Raw genomic sequence first — 14,867 nt, 5'->3', positions numbered from 1 at the left:
TTTGTGCATTTTAGAACACTTATCATCACAGCAGTGAACACGCTAAAGGCTTACCTCTATGCTATGGGCATATACTGTGTGGGCAAATTAATTGCCACAGCTTTTCAGCCCCCTTTTGAATTACTAGTCTTCAGTATTCTGAAGTGTTCAGCACTCTGCAACACTTCACAGGTGTCAAAAGCATCAATTTTTAACATTTCCTGCTTCATAATCCATTAGTGAAATACTAATTGATTTTGAGATGTCCCACTACATGCTCTTCATACAGTTCTAATTAACCCTGTATTTCAAAACACAGATTCTGGAAAGAGAATTCAAAACACTGCATAGGTGAGCATGTATCTCTCAACTGACTTCCCACAATATATTAATTCTAATAATTTTTGACTCCAAATGAAGACGAATTCTACATTTTCCTCAGACTTAACTTGTGCATCACAGGACTACATAATTTCTTTTAAAAAATGAAAAGAAGGAAGTGAATTCAGCAGGAAGTGAAAATACTCATGTATATATGCATAGATAATAATCAAATTTCTGACAGCTTAGGACAAACTATGAGACAAAACATGGTGAAGCTAACAAACCTAACAGGTCTGTCATTGATCTCCAAATTGCTCTAGAGTTGAATGATGTACAAACAGTACGCTTTCCATTTACTAGAAATCTTTTATTTAACCCAAAATGAAAACTTTTCCTTCATTTGAGAGGTTATGTGATTTTTTTTTTAAAAAAGCCATATAAAAAAAATGTTTAGATGCTGTCAGAATTAAGTGTTTCTATAATTTAAGATTATGAATGATATATTTAATTTGAACTGAACTTACTGTGGAGTGGGTGTAGGGAGAGGAAATGCCAGACACAATGTTAATGGTATGACAGAAATTTGACTACAAATCTTAATACACTGTGTCTACTGTCCGTCGGTAACAAAGAAATATATACATCAGTAATTAGAAGATTATATAAAAATTCATCCATTCAAAACATGTTCTGATTTCCATAAAATTTACATAACATTCCAATCAAAGTAAAAAAGAAAACAAAAGATATCACCATGTAAATAGTATTTTGTCTTTTGGGTTTTTTTTGTGCTACATTTGAAAGCATTTATACTCTTGTAGCTCTTTATTTTCCTCGTTTGTAATCTACAGAGATGTTCCCCAGAATAAAATAATTCGGGCTAGGCTCACATACATAAATAGAAAATTTCTACTGAGGATATCACTTGTTGGGGTGCGGAGCAGAATTTATGCATCTGTGTGTTGATCTACATCAGAAAATCTAGCACAAAACATTTACAATATCACTACCAGCTGCTACAGAAACAACTGCCATTCAGAAAACAAAATATCTTGGATTTCAAAGTACTCATTACACTACATAACTAAAAAGACTAAAAAGAAAACCCCTAATAAATTCAGTACCCCAGACACATTTTTCTTTCATCAGAGACAAAAGTTTCTTTCACTATCCAAAGAAGCTTTTTCTCTGGTTATTATCATGTTACCCAAAATCTTAGCTAATAAGAGAACACCTTACTGTGAAGTTACTCTTTTGAAGATGAATCTGCCAGGTTGCCCTAGAATAAGCCAATACAGTAAGAGTTTACTGTGGACAGATAGGTCTCATCCTTCAGAAGATCTCATTGCCTCTTTTGCAGACAAACAATTCTTCTGCTGTAATCAAGTGTGTTAACTTGGTTTGTCTTTCTCCCACAGACAACTGTCTACACTGAACTACAGTAGGACTTCAAGAAACTCCAGTAGGACTTCAAGAAACTCCACTAGGAGTCGGAAGTTTTCCATGTGTAGGCGCTTATTTTCCAGGCAGTTCATATTAAATTGGCGTGCTAGCACTTTGCTTTGAAATTTTAACAGTTTTTGCAAAAACATTTTTTAAAATTATGTTTTCTAATACAGTGGAGAAAAAGGAGTAGAAGATAGAGTGACAATATATTCAAATACTAACATATATGCATATACATTCCACATTTCAAATGCACTCACTCGTTTTCAGAACAGCATCAACTGATATAGAATCTCAAGATATTTCAGTAGGTATCTATGGAAGATTTTTTTTCAAACATTGTGCGAATTTGGTTATTTATCTGCATAGATGGACTGTGGAACAGATGAATCAGATCTATGCTTTTTATTATTCTGTAGACGTGTTTAAACGGAATAACAAGCACCTCTAAACAGAATGTTAAGTATATCCACTACATGTTGAGACTCATCCCTAGCTGTCTAAGGAGGGAGGGAAGAGGATGGAAAATAGCATAAGGAAGGAAAAAGCAAGATGGTTAAAAGTTTGCACTTACACACTTCTGGATGTTGCTTCTCAGACAACAGTTGGGAAGTGAGTGGTTACAAATGTCCATCAAAGGTCCATGATAAAGTACAGAACAGCAGAACCAAGAAAGAGCAAGAGCATTAGAAGCCTTTTACAGCAGGAAGAGACAGAGAAACAAAAGGTGAATATTTAATCATGCTCATTAAAACTGGATAGGGCAATGGACCTGTGGGTGAGTCACAAGCAAGTGCGTCTGGTGATCTTCTTGTACGCCTACCTGACAGCTGACAAGCCTGAAAGACTGGCAGAATGGGAACGACAGAGACATCATAAAGCTGGACAATGAGAGTAGGTAGCAGTAAGGAGCAGGACTTTAAATGTTAATTACTCTCAAAGCTCCTGACTCCAAGAGCAGTTGGTTGTGCATAGGAGTGGGTGAGAAGAAGGTCAGAAAGGGATACAAGACAAGAATGTAAAGAGAAAGACAATAAAATGAAAATGAGACCTGAGAAGAACAAGGTGCTTTTTGATATGGAACAGAAGGTAAATAATTCTAAATCCCATATACAAAGCCTGTCCCCAAAATTCTGTGAGAATTTGAGATTAGATCCATAACCCTTTGTCTTGTTCTAGGATGGGAGAATGTGTATACTTCAAAGGTTCACATAGGGCATCCCTGTAGCCCTTTCCCTTCCTCCTAATGCGTCCAACCCCTCCATTCTTATATCATCTCTCCTTCACAGCAGAGCACAAGAAACATCTTGAAAGACAGGATAAAGAAATGTATTGTGGTTATTTCTTGCAAACATGCAAATAGTTTTTGTGAGATATATATTAAAAAAGATAAATATTTATCCATCAAGTATTACTCTTTGCAGTTTTTCATAATAATTCAGCACTTCCACATAACTACTGCATTCCAGTACTATCCCCAAGAGGCCTTTATTGGGGAGAGCTCCTATCCAGAGAGGGCAGAACAGCAGCTTGACTCTGTGGAGTGTATCATTCTCTATTTATAAAAGCTTTGGAGACTTGTTTGTCACTAACTTGCTGATTTGCACCATGGAAAGCAATTGAACTTCATCTTGTTGTTCAGATCTGAATGAGTTTATATAAATAAATCCTTTTTGCTTTTTACATGATAATGTGTAACACACACACACCAGATTATATAGTGCACACACACACATACACTCTGAAATATCTGAAAATTAGCTGATTTTTTAAAAATCATTACAACCTCTTTTTGCATTTAATGTCAAGCACCCAAGTTCAGTAAGTTTGAACCTCAAAGTTAGAATAGAAGCTTTCAAGATCCCATATATCCCAGCATTTGTCTATAAAACACAAACTTCAACAAGATGTCAAGACCCCTTTCTGACAAAAGAAAGACACAAATAATGTTAAGATTAATTTGGTTGATTAAGCTGGCTGGCTGGTTGTTTGTTGGTTGCTTGGTTAAGATGAATTCCTATCCTACAGAATTTACAGTTCCCATGCAGTCAGGTACTCTACATGGCACCTGTCTGCTGGAAGTTCACAGCAGTCTATTGCACTTGCTGTTCTGCTCAGCAGTTGAGTCCATACTAAAAACCAGTACAAGGGAAGCACATAAAATTGTGTTAGAAGTGACAAGTTGTAGTCACGATACTATCGAGGTAACAATAGATGCAAGTGAGGTGCCGGCACAGGGAGTTCAGGACTTCAGACCTGGAACAGGAAGAGGAAGTCAAGTCAAGGAGGTCCACTGGTCTTCCTAACTGAGCGAAGCCTGAAGCACAGTCAAGCCCTCAAACATCTTTTTTCTTCTAGACATATTCCCTGAGCTTCAGTCACTCTCTTTCCCACTCCACCTAAAGTTGCAGACATACCTACCTACAGATAGACTTAATCTTGAAAAAAAAGCAGAATCTAGAATTAGAACTGATAGAAATAGTTACCTCATGACTGTCCTTCATCTCCAGAATATTAAGACAAGAAAGCAAGGCATCTATTGAACAAATAATCAACTGTACTTAGGGGGAAAAAAATCCTATTTTATACTAGAAAGATGATGTGAAATTTTGGCTGCAGCAATTGCTGCTAGTAGAGTAAGTTGATGGCAAGTGTATTTACAGTCCAAAACCTATTTGACTAGGCAAACTTCCAGAACAGCCAGTCTCTAGGTAGGACATACATGAAAAATGAATAGACTATAGTTGAACTAATTAATAGAATATGATAGACAAAATACATCTTTTCATGTTTAACATTTAATACTGTTCAAGCACTTAGTCATAAATTTATGAAGAGTTAATAGTCTAGCTCTCATTTAGTCCAAACAAATTATGTTCTTACAAGCCAAATTCTATTAGAAATCTATCAAAGTATTACTGCATACTTATACAAACAGTGACTACTCCAAGTCACTGTCACACAGGCAAATATTAGCAGTTGAATTTTCCTCTCTCTGGGCAACCCATAAGACAATATAAGCAAAACTAGCCTGATAAAATATCAGTAATTCACTCTTGTCTTACATACATATAATACAAGAGTATATTGAAAGTAGCTGTAGAGCTAGAAACTGAACACACACACACGTACACAGATGCAGAAACACACTTGCCATCTTGTTTTGCATAAGAGCTTCACCAGCTGTGGACTTTTACAAAATCCCTTTGCAACTTTATATTAGATTACTGGATTTCACTTTCTTCTTCTGATGAATTCAGATACAAACTTTAAAGTTTTGTTAAGATCCAAGCTCTTTTTTCCTGCGTGCAGGACAAAATTTTGAGACAGCCTGACCTTCTTCAAATTACTTAGTTATATGGCTTATGGAATGTTATAACCCATATTTCATTTAGGTTTGAAGATACTCTCCACCCAGTCCACCTTCCTGCTCAAAGCAAAGCTAGATTTAAAGATAGATCAGGTTGCCTGGGGACTTGCATGGTCAAGCTTCTTCCACAAATTCTGTGGAAGAATTAAACCTCATGTTTCTAATTCCTTATATGACACCCATGGCAAAAGATGGGAAAGGTATGTAGGCATAAAAGCTGCAATGAAACAGCCAACACTTGTTTAAAACCTTAAGAGGCATTTCTAAGACAAATACAGATGGTCTTGGGAGAGACAAGGAAGCTTCTTGCCAAGCAGCACTAGCTGCAGGCCATGTCAGTCCACAGCACCTTCCAGAAGAACTGAGTGACAATCAGAAGACACCACTGTCTTAAATGACTACCACTTTCATGCTTGTTTTCTGCAGTTTTATGTTTTCTTTGGGAAGTCACACTTCCCCCTTTTCCTGCTCTGGCCTTTAATTCCCCTGCCTTGCCACCATTGTTTCCTGTTCGTGATGGTTCTTTACGACACATGAAACAGACACAAAGTCGCAGGGCAGCGCAACCTGCACCACCCTTCCCACTCTGTCAGCTGCACTAAGAAAACTGACAGGCAATTCAAGATACTAAGTCAGTAAAAGTCTCAGACAATTACAAAAATTTACTTGTAGCATCACTAAGCATGTGCGACCTCATAGGTCTATTAGTCTCAACCAAATTTATACATGCTTATACATGTTAAACAGTTTTTTCAAGGAAGTTGCATGCTTTAGAATAAAGCTCAATTCCTTATTATAAGGAGAGTGTGCAAGTGATGAAATACAGATTTCTTAGTCCACACATTTGTGACATAAGACATGTTGCAGAAAAATGTAAGATTGGAGCTTTTTTTTTTTGTTAAATTTCTGATAAGAAAAATAATACAGTGATTAAAACATTACGAACATTCCTTCTGAGCTCTTATTTTCCTAAAAATTCTTAAGCAGAAAAACTCCTGTAAACTCGAAAAGATTTTCAGGATGCCAAATGTAGGGAAATACTGCCATTCTTTCTTCACAATCCATTGCCAACAGGTCTGCTGTCTTAATTTGTATCCTAAATTGACTATTTTTGCTCATTTTCCTTTTTAATATGCTTTTATTTTTTGTCTAAAATTCAATCACTATCCCCTCTGTGATAAGCACCCAGCACGTTCTGCATAGCATAAAATACCAGCAGACTACTCAATTAAAAGATTTTTCACTGATGTGAATAATTTTAAGGTTAGTATTTAAAACCAGTATTTATCTGCTCAAAAACTGCCTCATGCAGAAAGATCACAGAATCGGCAAGAAAATTTGAGAGATTTTCAGGGAAAAAAACCCAACAGTGTTTAACACTATTAAATGCTGGAAAAGAACTATGATTTTGAAGTTAAAATGTTACTGAAGTGCAGAGTGCATTTCACATAAACTTAATATAATTCTATAATAATATAATGAGAATATTCCATAACAACAGATTATGATAATATTTCCAGAAATCTGGCAGTAGAAATGCAAGTTTATATCTTTCTTCTCTAAAAAGCTATTTTCATCAATTCTACTTGCAATGCAGAAAAAGCAAATATATTTCTAAGCCTTTTTAAATCACATTTTAGAAAGCTGTATACAATAGCTTTTAGTATACAACTGTATTCAATTGTGGGCTCAGTGCCCTTAGATCAGCTCTCACCTTCTGGAGCTCCATCATGCTGATAAAGAAACAAAGGAAGACATTCAGAGACCAAGCAAAGAACATATTGCTTTTTTTTTGGTAAAATATAGGTTTTAAAGTACAGTTATTACAGGCACTGAATGACGAGGTTCAGTAAAGTCAGAGATTTCTCCCACTCTCCTGAGCAAGCACATGAATTGCTGTGATAACTGAGACGTGCTCTTACTGAGACAGCTGAAATAGCAGGTCATTTTCTAGTTGTTTTTTTTTTTCTTCTGGGCGAAATGGGGCCTGATGAAACAGAATGGCTTCTTTTTCTGTGGAGATACACATCCCTCAAATATTGAGCTAATAATTTCATTCTTCTTTCAGGGGCTTTTAAAAAAAATACAGAAGCACACATCCCACAAAAAGAAGAAAGATTTATCACCCGGTCTCAGGTGGAGGTGGAACAAACCTTTGATAATGACTTTCAGGAATAGATGTATAAGTGTAACCTTCAGCTGGTCATAACAGCTGACTGGAAGAGAAATACAACATTGTTTTGTCACTAAAAAACACAACAGTTTGCTCGTATCTTGAGCACTGCCGTCTTTGAATCTCAAGAAGAGTGATGGCAGAGTCAGAAAAGGTCCAGAAAAGAGGGACTGGTCAAGGGGACAGAACTGCTGCCCTACCAGGAGAGATTAAAAAGAGTAGAAAGGAGAAAGCTGAGCTGAGCACAGCCAGGGCTTACAAAATTGTGACAGCTATGGATGCAAAAGATGAACTTGATGACACTGGCTATGCTTGTGGTTTCTCTCTAACCAGCCTTTTCTACTGCCACTGACAGAGCCTACTGAGGCACAGGGACCACCATCGAAGTGTTCCTTATTATAGCAAAGATATGAATGCACAAAAGAAACCAAATATTATGATAATTCATTTTTACAATGTATCTCTTAGATGTGTTTGTAATTGTACATTTCTTTGTTCATGCAAGAACAAATAAAATGGAGACGCACAAATAAGGAAGACATCTGCTAACTGATGATTTTTCTGGGGAAGAAAAAAAAGCTTTTGATAAGCTATATATCAGGAATAACTATTCAATAACTATAAGTGAGTATAGAAAACATCAGAGAAAGCCAAAGATGTTCCCCAGATGCCAAGTACAGCCCATTTTCCGTATCTTTTGTAACATAAAAACCCATAGTATGGGAAGGAGGAAAAATACGCATATTAGTTCTCAGTGTTTAGGCTCTACATTTACCCAAGACTGTCACAGTCAGAAGTCTTCAAATAGTTATTTTTATTCACCCAAGAACCTAGGGAAAGAAAGGGAGAAGGTAATTAAAGTCCCATGCCTTCAAAATCCAGCTTCATTGATACAGCTCCCTTTGCCATTTTCTCCTTGACCGAAACAGTTCATCCAGCGTTTCTGGCTGGTAGTAACAAAATTAAACTTTTATTCTTTCAGCTTCAAAGTTTAGATTAGCACATAAAATATCCTCCCTCAGTCTAACTTCAGCACTGTTGCTTTATTTCTTAAAGCTAGTGTCACCTACTTTTGATAAGTTTTGCACAAAAAGGGAGAAATGTTGGCTGTTTATCACAGCCCAGCAAAGCTGGAGACCGATGACAGATTACAGGAGGAAGTACACAGAAATCTGAAGCAGTCAGGAAGCTCCACAGTCATCTGGCTCAGATTAAGGAATGACATAACCCATCTGTGTTACACATATCTGAACATGCAGCCAGTTTCAGATACTGGAAAGTCACCGCTGAGGAGAGTGCTGTCTCCACAAGCTCCTACTGTACAGCAAGCATGTGTCGTATAGGAGAGGAAAAAAACAGATCAACTACATACGTTGTTTCAGTCTACATACCTCAGCATTTTGTTTGGGAAGGCCTTCACAACAGTTTTTAATAAAGCTAATTAAGAGCGTGCTAGTCTAATCTGCAGCCTAGACAAGTCCTTTGTATACATAATTCCTTGGTTTTGTTCCTTTCTGCTTGTGATACAAGACTATTTTAAGAATTCACTAAATCAAATGCACTGGTTCATCAGAAGCAATATATTTTAAAAGAGTAATCAAAAGGACAATCTTCAATTTTTAAAAAGTTATCGAAATTTTTGCATAATTAATACTGGACATATCAGAAACAGCAAAGAGATGGCAAGAACACAAGTAATTTCTTAGAAGCAGAGATAGTTTCTAAGTAGATGCTTGTAAATGTAGTTAAAATTACAATATCACTTGAGGAGTAAACAAATAACATAATTGAGATATACACAGAGATTGATTAAAAACTTGGATACGCTAAAGATAATATCTGTAGGACAGTTGCATCACATGCATTTAGCCAACATTAACAATTTTTCCTTTTAGACAGTCTTAATTAATCAGAACTTTGAATATGTTGCTGGAATTCACTACACCTTCATAACATTTCAGTCAGAGGACAGAAAGTTCTTAAATGTATATGAAAGATTAAACTTTCCAATGACTTTGGGATGATATTCATACATTGGATTCTCACAATCATCTCAACTGACCTCCTGCATAAGCGGTTGTTCAGTGACGGTTCTCTTCTGTGCCAGAGGTGTGCTAGATGGGTGAGAACAGGAAAGGTGCTTCTTCACGGTAACAGAGGCCTTTTGGAGATTCACAAAAGTCTGCATTAACAGGGGAGGGATGCTTGCGCTGATTTATTAGAAAGATTACTTTAACTTTGGAAATACAGAGTGAGCAATTAAAGTGGCAGAAGAGTTAAGTCTCTCTTTTACTTCTTGCAGCAGAATGTTATACGACTCACAAATTAGTGTTAATTATTGCTCCTAAAGAGCTAAGAACAGACACTGCTCTTGCCTTTAAGGAAGGGAAGCAACAAGAGCAGGAACTGAGCAGTGACATTTAAACAGTAGGTTAAACACCTGTCAATGCCTAAGGGAGCACTTCCTAGCGTATTTCCTATGCAGACATGACAAGAAAGTTCATTGAAATGATCTTTTACTCTGATTTTCATCTTTTTATTAATTAGCTTTCACATTAGCCTTCAAAAAGATCATGACTTACTGAACACTCTTAATCTCAAAATATGCACCTGAATCACTTGAATGTATTTATTAAAGTCACAACTGATTTTAACAAATGTGTGGAAAAGCAGTACAAAAACTCAACGTGTTTCTTGATTGCTACTTATCTGTTAATATTTTAGGGGTAAAAAATCAAAACCAAAACTAGTATTTTTCCCCTGCTGGAAGAAGCTACTTGTTTTTACCTGAACTACTGAACAGCACTCAGTCCTGTTCTAGTAATTACATGGCCCATTCTCAACTATGTCATGTCTTTGCAAAAACATCACTGAAAATAGGTGCTTTCCTTTCACTGGCTTAATCATAGAGACAGACAGATGTCTGCAACAGTATCTTTTTTTTTTTTTCCCTCTGTGCATCATCTTTTTTCTCCCACATTTGTTCTACTAAGTTTTTGTTTCTTTGTTCTAGTTATTATTATGCTTATTAGAGGTTCTTGAAGCATAAATGACTAAAAGCTAGTAAAAGAGCACCAGAAAGTTCTCTTTCTGCTACTTTCATTGAGATGTGGCAACTTGTGTTAATAGGAATGAAAACTGCTGACGATATTCAACAGATATTTTTGCTCCCACTGTTTTAGAGTTGTGAATATTTGCTGTGTCAGTATTTCCAATTGAAATGACATGTCCCACAAGAATGAAGATTTATTATGGAATTCAGATATGCTGCTCCTGCTAAAAAGCAAAAGACATTAAAAGAAAAAGATAAATTTAAAATTTGTAATTACATTGTGTAATCTTTGAGAAGTAATTAATTTTTAAACACTCCAGAGGGTGGTCTTTGAAATGTTAGATTTCCTTGTCTGTACATAAAGCTGACTTTACCTTTGTTTTTCTGAGCTTGGCCCATCATCTGCAAGAGTTGACAACATACTTCATGAGTCTAGGCCAACCCAAGACAGCATCTGCATTGTCTCTTGGTCTTGAATCCTGTTGACCATATCCCAGTGTGCTATTTTGATGCAGGAACATGAGCTGCAGCCTCTGATAGAGCAGGATTTCCTCTCCTACAAGGAAGCTCTTAACTTCTTTTAGCACTCCAAAGATGCTGGAAATTAATTAATCTTCAGTATCGTCTATTTTTCTCAGATTTAAATACCTTTCCCAAAGGAACTAATCTAGCAATCAATAAAATATTCTCTATATAGCATTCATATTAAAACATCTACTCCTGCCCAAAATACGACAATTGGAAAGTGAAATCAAGAAAGCTAAACCCAAAATCAATCCATTTCAGCTTTTTTGATTCAACAGTGTTCTCTGTTAAATAGCTATAACAACTCCATAGATTACTCGTGGTTTTAATGGGTGTACTCAAGATTTTAAACCAGAATTGTATGATAAGAAACTGTCTTGGTTTGTAAAAGTATGATTTTTAAAGACACTACACGTATGTTGCAACACTTGTTTGGGGGCAGCATTGCTAACTTAGTGATTGTCAGTATTATATCTTGACTGTATTACTTCCATTTTTATATATCTCATGTCCCTGCATACTTCAGTACAAAATACAAAATGGATTTAATTAAACCGTAGGTGCCTGGCACCATATTCCTCTCTTATGTGTGGGCACTGCCAAGCACATATTTATTTTTAAAACCCCAGAATACCAAAATTGTACAAATACTAGATGGCTAATTTGTCCTTCCCCACAGAACATATGCTCAGAGAAAAATCCGATAAACGGTAGAATAAAAGAGCCATATTAATTACATAAATAAAAGCAGGCATTGATCTGTCTATGGATTTGTAAAGATTCAGACGGAGAAAAGACTGCAGTTAAGTCTGAAAGCCTGAAGATTATCCTGCTAAACTAACTTAGGAAGAACATTTAACATACTGTGCTCACAGACAGAGGCAGGGAAACATTTGTGGGGGAAATGGAAGTAGCCTGGCAAATCCTCACTAATGATGTATAGAGGCCTGGGCAAGGAGGATAAAAAGCATGTTGGTGAGATAGTAAGAAAAATTTGTGCACAACACTGAAGGTGCTACATTTAATTAAAATACAGTAGCAACAAATATTGTCAAACAAAACTATTTAAGCAGTTAAACTACATTTGAACAGAAAAACAGGAATGATGTGCAATCTGAGCAAGTCAGAAGGTGCGAGGATAACAAAGGACAGAAGATGAACTGCTGAAAGTAACAAGTGGGCAAAAGTTTGGGTAATATTTGAGGAAAAGAGCAGGATTAGTGTGTGCAATAAGATAAACTTCTCATGTTACAGACCTGAGAAGCAAACAGATGACATAATGCACAAAGACTCCGCAGACTGTCAAATTGCCACAATAAAGAATTAACGTGTTATTTTAACCTAAGCAGACTGCACTGTGTCAGATAAAGAGAATGAACAGTTTTCACTGACGAGCAGTAGGAACAATTTCCCAGTTACAAGTCTTCTTAAATAAAACATCAAATGCTGCTGAGAAGTAAACACTGTAATTACAACACTTTTAATTAAATTGAGTATGTATTTTCAGAAGAATGTGATATTTTCCTCTGAAGATGTAAATAAAAAGAGAAAAAGCTAGCTTAAACAATTTAAATATGCAGTAAAGTGCGTGCTTTCAATAAATATCTATTGTGTGTATGCATATTTTTATATAATTGCACTGTATTACACAAGCACTATTTACCAGAAAAATACTTTAGTATATTCTGACTATACCATCAATGATGTATTTTAATGGAAAATTTTCAGAAAGGAATCATAACAATTTCCTGGTGTGGCTGCACAGAGGAGCCACTCCTCCATGTAAATATACTTATCAACAGACAATGAAGCAACTTGACTTGTCATCTAACGTGAAAGTACCTTGCATACAGAGCACTTGTAGCAGCTGGCAAAGCAATTGTTAAGCAAAGTAATTTTTCATATTTTCCTCATACACTGTTCAGCTTTCAGTAGCTTTCAATGATACTATAGTCATTTAGTCATATATGATTATATTTCTGATTACACGATAATCTCACACGAATTAATTTACAGAATCATCGCTATCTGAGCACACATAGACATTACAGTAAATGAGTACTTTGGGGTCCCATTCCTCCCTCAGAAAAAGAAATGAAAGAGATTGTCTTTTCACTTCCCTGTCAAATTTCCAAAAGGATGCTGTTTTTAACCATCTCAATATTTACCTGTAGCATTAAACATTGCAGTGCAATCCAGTTTCACAAAATCTCTGCACTGGAGGTTGAACATGCTCAGCACTGCTCAGGAGGGTACTTCTTTCACATTCCTCAGCCTGTGTGTGTTTAATGTCACTTATAAATGAGGTTCCATAGGGGCTTCACATTGCAAAAATGATACATATCTATCTATATATACATACATACAACATCACCTCTTACTGAAGCTAATGCTAAGCAAACATCAGGTACTCAGCACTACACAAGACTGAGTCATTTTTCTGTGTTTATAATATGTTTCTCCTGCAAAGTGAAAGAATTTATATTTTAAAAGTGACATCAACCATCCTGGTGTTCTCTTGAGAATATTCAATTATAACTGAAGGTTAGTTGAGGATTTTTTAATTACTAGTTTAACTAACTGCTCAACCATATATGATATCTGAACTTTTCTACTCTGTATTCAACATACCAGTAATAAGTTTCGTTTTCTACTTCTCCATGTTTTGATCTAGAAGAGAAAGTTTTTCCCCCATGTATTTAAACTGGAAGTGTTTTTACCCAATGCCTTATTTAATTTCTACATCATTGCATAATACAGTCTTTCAGGAATAACAGTGGCATCTGAAGAAAGAAATTACCTTTTGAGAAAACAACGAATAAATAAGAACCTGGTTACAAATTAGATAATATTAGGTGCATTTAACTTTCATTCTGCACCTTACAGCCAAATGTGCCTACACTACAGAAGATCCAGTGTCACCAAGCTATGAAGAGTTAAGCTGCGTTACTGGGACTTCTATGCTTTTATTAACAATGGGCATGTGGGCTTTGAGCTACACTGCTCTATGCAACCATTAATGTATACTGAGAAGACCAGATTAAGGACAGGATACCCACACAGTATTCTAGGGAGGGGGGAAATTACATGCTACTAAGTTTAGAAAGGTGATTAGCAACAACTATCTTCACATTATCAGTCGGATACTAGTGTATTACAAAGATAAAAAAGTAATTGTGAGATCCCTGCTGCAACTTGCGTAAGATACTCTGGCTCATATTTAAGTAGCTTTCTAGTAACCAACACAGTACAGCAGTATCCTACCTATCACAGCAACACTGAAGGGAAGACAGCAAGCAGACAATTGATTTTGTCTGCTACATATTAATCTGAAACAGGGAAAAGGAAACCAAACCCACACAAAGCATCTAGGCTGCTATGTTCTCTAGGAAAAAGAAAAAAAAAGGACCCATCTATTATTTTAATTCAGTATTAACTATTGGGTACACTTCTGTACAGCACTTGCACACAAACCAAAATAAACATTTTCTGACAGTAACCATGTTCTGCAGTTGCCTTGTTCCCAGTCATTCTGTACCTCCTCTAAAAGCCAAGCAGAGTAGCTTCCCCATCAAGAGCCAAAGGTCCGTCTCTCCAAACCACTGTGAGAAGTAAAGATAGGATCACTAAAATCAAAGGAAGTGCTAACTTTAAAAAATGAGGCTTAATTAAACAGTGAAGCCTGAAATAAGACTAAAAAATCGCTCATCTTCCACTTTGACTCTAAAGAACCCAAGACTTGAGCCACATCGTCTGCAGTCTTCCTTTGTTGTTTTGTGGTGCTTGTTTCATTTTGTTTTCTAAGCTCTTTTACGCAAGTAGCAGGCCTGAACTACAGAAGTTACATGAACCTGCTACCAAATGTTCACAATTGTACTGTGAAGACAATCTCCCTCTCAGCTGCCAAAGAAATGAGGGAATGGAAGAAAGAGGAATGAATTGCATTCATTCCGTATTCATTCAGTATTTAAACATAGATCAGGACATGGTTTTTTTAA

The 14,867-nt window shown here is 36.2% G+C and overlaps 1 protein-coding gene across 1 annotated transcript in view; it reads right to left on the bottom strand.

Annotated features, from left to right (window-relative positions):
- The window catches only part of TRPM3 (transient receptor potential cation channel subfamily M member 3), a 437,387-nt gene that overhangs the window by 393,846 nt on the left and 28,674 nt on the right, over nt 1-14,867 (bottom strand). The gene's annotated exons all lie outside the window — the stretch shown is intronic.

Source organism: Chlamydotis macqueenii, chromosome Z (assembly GCF_036417535.1).
Source record: "Chlamydotis macqueenii isolate bChlMac1 chromosome Z, bChlMac1.mat, whole genome shotgun sequence".
NCBI classification, from domain to species: Eukaryota; Metazoa; Chordata; class Aves; order Otidiformes; family Otididae; genus Chlamydotis; species Chlamydotis macqueenii.
Note: the sequence above shows the minus strand (reverse complement) of the source record. Positions and strands in the feature narration are given on the sequence as shown.